This window comes from Atractosteus spatula, chromosome 10, assembly GCF_055471065.1.
Source record: "Atractosteus spatula isolate fAtrSpa1 chromosome 10, fAtrSpa1.hap1, whole genome shotgun sequence".
Taxonomy (NCBI): domain Eukaryota; kingdom Metazoa; phylum Chordata; class Actinopteri; order Semionotiformes; family Lepisosteidae; genus Atractosteus; species Atractosteus spatula.
The window spans coordinates 11147713-11154272 of NC_142715.1; the positions used below are offsets into that span (position 1 = coordinate 11147713).

Below are 6560 nucleotides of genomic sequence, written 5' to 3' on the forward strand. Positions count from 1 at the left end.
TTCACATCTCCAGCTTCAGTCTCGCCTGTAGCTGCAAGAAGGTTAAAAGCGCACAAGTGATCTGTCTTTGGTCAAAGGAATTGCTGGAGCAGTAGGACGCAGAGCAATATCTAGCAGCTGTAGACGATGTTCGGGGAAGAGATAATTCTGTTTTCAGCACAGGGAGTGAGGATGAGCTCAGTCCGGCTCCCAGCAGAATCCATCCTGGTTTGGTTACTGTTGACTGTGCGTCTGAGGCTCTTTGGATCGCAACGTGAAAAAAAAACAATTGTTCACATCGTGTGACTTCCACGAGAGGAAGGGAAGATATCATTTTTAAAAATATCAGGACTGAAGATTTGGATCCGGGGCCTCATACTTGTCAAATTATTAAAATAATAGTTATTAAAATATCAGATTGTGTTTCTGCAACATTTTGTGCACAGTACGCCATCTTTATCTAAAAATAAAACAGTCACAACGACGCCCTTACACGCAGTCTGGGGTATTTTTCCCTTTTATATTTTTGCCACTTTATATCGAACCTGTTATACTCCCAAAAGTGCACAGTAGATTGTACTTAATAAAAATGTACAATTCACCGCTGGTATAAACAGATGTGTGCCTTGTCTGCCTTTGTAAGCATTTGTTTAAAAAATAAGTTCACAATACGATAAAAACACAGAAAGCACAAACTTAATAATACAACGATACAAAATCAATACCAAATCATAAAGCCAATTAAGTAGCTATCCTTTGAAAACAGAGAAAACCTTTATATCTACAAAAAACTTGACATTTGTATGTATTTTTGAATTACAAAGCAGACAGAGTAGTCCCTTAATTGAAAGATCAGATCTTGGCCAAAACAAGACAATCAGACGTGAGCTGAATTCAGAACAGGAGCCTCTGCTTCATTTATTGAGCTTTTGATCAATGTCTGAATGAAACAGATTCGCTATTTTAACTATTTGATTAAAGTACCTTCCTTCGAGCCGGAGTCAAACTAGCAATTTAAGGATTCCCAGCTGTTCCCACTACAGTCCTTCACTCTACCAGCTGAGCTATCGAAGGGATGTCAGGTGCTGCTCTCTGTCACATACTGCCCAATGTTGTGCAATGTTCCGGATGATTTAAATCACAGATCGACATCGTTTCCCACTCGTTTCCTTAGTCTTTTTTACCTTGAATTTAACCGACGAACCAGGATTCTACTGTATAAACTTCCGGGGATATTACAAAATGTTTGATGAGGCATCAATCATTCCAGCCAGGCAGAAATGGACTCATTTTTTTTCTCGGGGGATCATATTAAACATTTCATTTGGATCGAGAAGAGGATCATGAGGAACAAAACTAAGTTTCAGTATGTGTTTATTAGAAGCTTTATCACAGCTAATGCATATAAGCCTTTAGTATGCGACAGTGAGAGTTAAGTTATGCCGGGGAGTGAAGAGAACTGAAATTTAGTAAATTCATATTTAAATAGATTGCAAATCTAAGTGTTCTGTCACTGCAAAATTACAGGAGTCTACCAGCTGCCAGACGTGCTTGTTTTGGGACTATTTCCAATAAGTATCACATTAGTAGTTGTGTGTCCTTTCTGGTATATTTTAAACTGTGAGGGACAAACGAGACAGAGACACAGTAATAATCCTATTTTACAGTGTCCTGCATTTTAATTTACTGATCAGATAAATTGAAATGTTCTGATTCAGAACCCCTGCAGTTCGTACTAATTAGAACTCAACAATGCTCCTGAGTCCTGAGCACTACACTGAGTTCAGCTGGGCTCTGACTTTGTTCAGCATGACATGTTGTTGCATTTGAGCTCAGAGCTGGGGATGATCTCCATATTCTACCACACTAACTAGTCCGAAACTTAGAACACAGTACACACTTTCTAAGTGAAGTCAGGTTGTTAAAAAATTAAACCAGCGCCCTGTCACAGAAACGTACCCCGGTCTCCCGCGCAACAAGCGGGGGTACTCAGCACTGTACTAACGAGGAGCACTTGTCCGGAGCTCAGCGTGAGCTCTGTTTACTGTCAGCAGACATTTCCTCATTTCAAAAGACGTTTTCACCTGCTCTCAGCTTTTTATAGACGGTCATAAACGCTCAAGAAGTAATTCATTTCAGTTTGAAGTCTGTTTCTGTTGTCTCCGCTCTTGATGAAGAAAAGCCGTGCGTGTGAAACTCCCTCTCTGAAGACGTTTGCCGTTACCCTGCAAGAGAGAAGATCCATCAATCACCGAGGCAACCACTGAGACAATTAACATTAAACACGTGAAATGAGAGATGTTTTCTACCTAGGGATTTTATCGTTTCTACTCTAACTTCTTTGTCAGAAGTGGAATTTCAACAAACGCCTCAAGGAGAAACTGCAACCTGAATGCAACGCCTTAGACCACCAACCATCCTGCCTGGGGCTTTTATATGGAATTATATTTTATTTATTTCTACTTGTTGAAAAGAAAAAAGTGAAATCATGTAATTAGGGAAATGTGTTTTGTTCATAGGGAAAACTAGTACGAGCAAATGTAAAGTTTAGAGCAGCGCTCAATAAAAACGATCAGAAACCGAAAGCGCTTCTTATGCGGATCAATATATTCCGATACCGCTGGTTCTGCAGAAGAATAGCCGAACTCCAAGCACTGTGTTGCCATTACGGCTACTCTGGCTGCAGCTGCTGTAAGACCTAGTCAGCCGGCACAGAAAGTTGTAGGAGGTCAGACTGGTTGGCACTGTCTAAATAACAGTGTGCGAATTTAAGCTTATGTATTACTATTTACAATGTAATACATGCTCTAAAAGCGTTAATCCTGCACTGGCTGCTATTTGAAACGCCTTCATCAAAGACGCGAATTAGAGATTTATGCAGCTGGCTTTTATGCTTCACAATACATTGCAATCAGGAAAATAAACCAATTAGAATAATGCAAAACAACGTCTGTTCTTAAAAATGATAGCTGTTTTACACTGACGTCGCTCTTTATGAGATAATCCAGATTGTGAAGACGACTGCACCCTAGCAGATCAAAATATTACACAAAGGCTGTAAAGCACACTCTGAATCGATCCGAAAATTTGATTTCCGCGAACCGTTTAGGCTCCAACAGGGAACTTGGCGCGTCTCCTGCAAAGCATTTACTTTACTGGTGCTTTTAACAGACCGTTTTATCTAGCTCGTCAGGATGGCCGAGTGGTCTCAGGCGCCAAACTCAAGAACTCTTGTCTTTCCTTGCTTGGGTGTCCCGGTCCTCTGAATAGACGGGTGGGTTCATATCCCACTCCTTACAGCTACTATCTTACATGTTTCCCGACTGTTGTGCTCGCTAACACGGAAAAATGGAGAAACCAGTTTGCGGACACATGATAGGCAGGGAAATGCTTCGTGAACTCTTCAATGTGATCAGCAGAAAGTCAAATAGGCTTCGAATTCTGCCTTAAGAACTGTTTGGGCTGCCTGTAATCTGGAAAGATTTACTGCAAGGTATGCATTCAAATGTGAAAGACCGCAATAAAAAAAAAACAGAAGAAGATTTATTAAAACATTGTTTTCCTTGCGGTTTCTCCTGTATTTCACTAAATGTGGCATTGTGAAATCAACCTGTAGCCCTACGGAATGCAGTCACTCTCCCAGTGACAGCGGCTGGAGCCGAGACGATTACAGTATATCAGAGCTCGAACAGAGTTCGAAAATCTAGGCAAAGTGATTCATAGAACATGTGTATTAAACTTTCCTATGTGCCTGGCCTTACTGAAGTATTTGTAGCTGTATTTCAGCTTCTGTCTATTTCTATACTTTACAGTAGATAGTGTTTAGCCAGAGAAGAGAGATACAAGCGCTATACCCCCACAGTAACCGTCCAATAACCTTAACTAAAGCAGGAAGATCAGTTTCTGCTCGACACAGCTGTTTTCTGAACTGCAAATCTCCAACACAGGCTGGAGGCGCTGTGTGTCCAGGCTGAGCGGTTATATGAGAAAAGACTCAGCGAGCTGCAGGTGCGGCTCATTACTCTGCGCTCCCCATGCGGAATGCGCGCGTCCTCCCTCCTTTATTACCTTCATACACTCCTCTCAAACCACAGCAAACTCGGTGAACATTTACTGGGTCTTTCTTTCCGAGATCACAGGCAGAAACAATAAACACGCTGAAAACAGGAAGGTATTCCTGATCGTAGGCGAAGATGCGCAAAAATAAATTTCCTAAAATCCAATAAAGTCCTGTCACGTTCAGTTACTATTCTGATGTATCTGAATAGTTATGGCAATGTTGTTAAAAAAAGAGATAAATGAACTTTTTTATTTCATTCGAGCTGTAAATTTGAAAATGTTTTATTTTCAATTATCTAAATAATACAAAACACAATCACTCATCGTAAGCGTCTGACCATTGATATTCCGGAATTATAAGCCCGTACACAGGCATTGCGAAATCACACGCTGACAAGCAATTCAACGAATATGATGCCTTTCAGGGGCCGAATATTAGACACGAGTCATCGTGCGGAGTTTTTTCCTCCACTACCGCAGTCTTTGCTTCGGACCACCCCTCTTGCCACATTTGCGCTTTATTTTCGATTTTCTGTATAGAACACCGAATATCTTGAGGAAGTCTGGCAAGCGAAGACTGCTGGATTATTGACGTGCAAACATTGGTTCAAAATCAACATCCTCTGCTATTGCCGTTGCTTCTTTGATAGTTTCTTCAAATTCCTCATCTGACTTTTAATATCGAGGGATATTGAGCATAATACCATACTATTTGTAGCTTTCTTTTGATCGCCTGTTTTATTAAAATGCCAGCCTCTTTTACAGTTATTTTAGATGTTTGGCAAGGTGTAATATCCTCCCTCGCATCCTCAGCTAAAATATTTTAAAAGTACAACAAAATTACATTATATTGAACAGCACTAGGTTAACATTTAGAATTCAAATTAAGGTAAATATACGAAAATATTAAAATATAACTCCGGCGATCTGTCGTTTTTGCTTGTCAAGTTCTCAGATAATTTTGCACTGTATTTTTAATTATTTTAGCTGAGGATGCAACAGGAGTATAAGTGAATTCTCCCGCCACACATTGGAACATAAATTTCCATGGGTGAATACTATCTGCTTGGAAGTTGCCCTTGTCGGTAATTATTGGAAATTCCCGGTAATGTTGACTCTATCGCAGTCTTTACCTCTGACCAACCCTCAATTGTTTACTACTGCAAATATCAAAATAGTTAAGGTTTTGCGGACAAATTAAATATCTGTGGTGATGATGTTTACTATGGGAGGAAGTGCGTCCCTGGGTGGGCTTAAAACACCCAACGTTGGGTTAAGAGCCGAACACGCCAACCAAATGCACCACAGAAACGCTTACCCGCCGCTTTTTGGCATTTACATACTTTTGGTGAACACAAAATTCGCTCACATTTCATCTTTCGTAAGATATATGATTTAAAAAAGTTCCACAAAGGAAATGAATACATGCATTAAACCAAATCAAGCCCTCTGTGAGTGTCCCAAATGATCTGTTCTGTAAAACAAGACAGGAAGAAAGGCTTCGCTAGAATTTGAACACAGAATTTCCTCTTTATTAAACAGGTGCTTTAACCAGCTAAACCACGGCGCCGGCAGAGCACTATGCTTACAGCCACGTGGACATACCGCTCTGAGACATCTGCGTTCGGTGTGCGCTGAGCCTGCTCGCCGAGCAAGTTGCCTCCTTTTCATGCACTAGCAGCCCCGATACTAAGAGACAGGATGAGAAATGGCTTTTATCTGGCACTTTTCATATCCAAGGAGATCGATGTGCTTTCCGTGTACAACAGGGTGTCCTCTATACTCGCCACTGAAGCACAGGACACGCCTGGTGGATTGACATCACAGCAAAATAGTGAAATGGCAGGTGGAAGAGGAAAATGACCCTCAAGAATGAAGAAAGATGATCTTGAGCGCGCCAACTCATGTCCGAAGGGGCTGACTTTCTCGACGAGGTGGCCGAGTGGTTAAGGCGATGGACTGCTAATCCATTGTGCTCTGCACGCGTGGGTTCGAATCCCATCCTCGTCGTCTTGAGCTTCTGACTTGTGATCCATTTCTAAGTCGGGTTTGTGCACTTTTGCTACTGTAGTAGAGCAGTAATATTTCTAGCGTTGGCTGAACATGGCTTACAACAGTAGCTGACAGACAATAGTCTCTTAATATTTAGGTTACACTTATGTTTTGTACTGCTTTCACCTGATATTAATAGTAGTCCTGATGAACGGTTTTGGGACATGGTACATCTTGAAAAATGTTCTTGTTAATTTCAATTAGGAAAAACTGCACTCACCAGAAGCTGAAACAGGTCGTGTTTAAATAATATGCAATAGCAACGTTTGGAGTTGAATCTAGATATGAGTCCTTACCTGTTACAGGAGGCGTTTTAGGACTTTTTTTTTACCTCAAATAAAGCTATCAATTCATCTTACATTTCTACTACATCAGTATTAGCAACGTTATCTTTACCTAGCACTAAATGTAGCTTTAAATAAGAGTAAATTTTAAAATATATGTAAAAGTAAATGCTATTCCATATATTG

The 6560-nt window shown here is 40.6% G+C and overlaps 1 non-coding gene across 1 annotated transcript; it reads left to right on the forward strand.

The window, feature by feature from the left end:
- The first annotated feature begins 5966 nt into the window (after nt 1-5966).
- Nucleotides 5967-6048, forward strand: trnas-gcu (transfer RNA serine (anticodon GCU)). The gene has a single exon. It is a non-coding gene; the product is annotated as a tRNA-Ser (tRNA).
- The last annotated feature ends 512 nt before the right edge of the window (nt 6049-6560 follow it).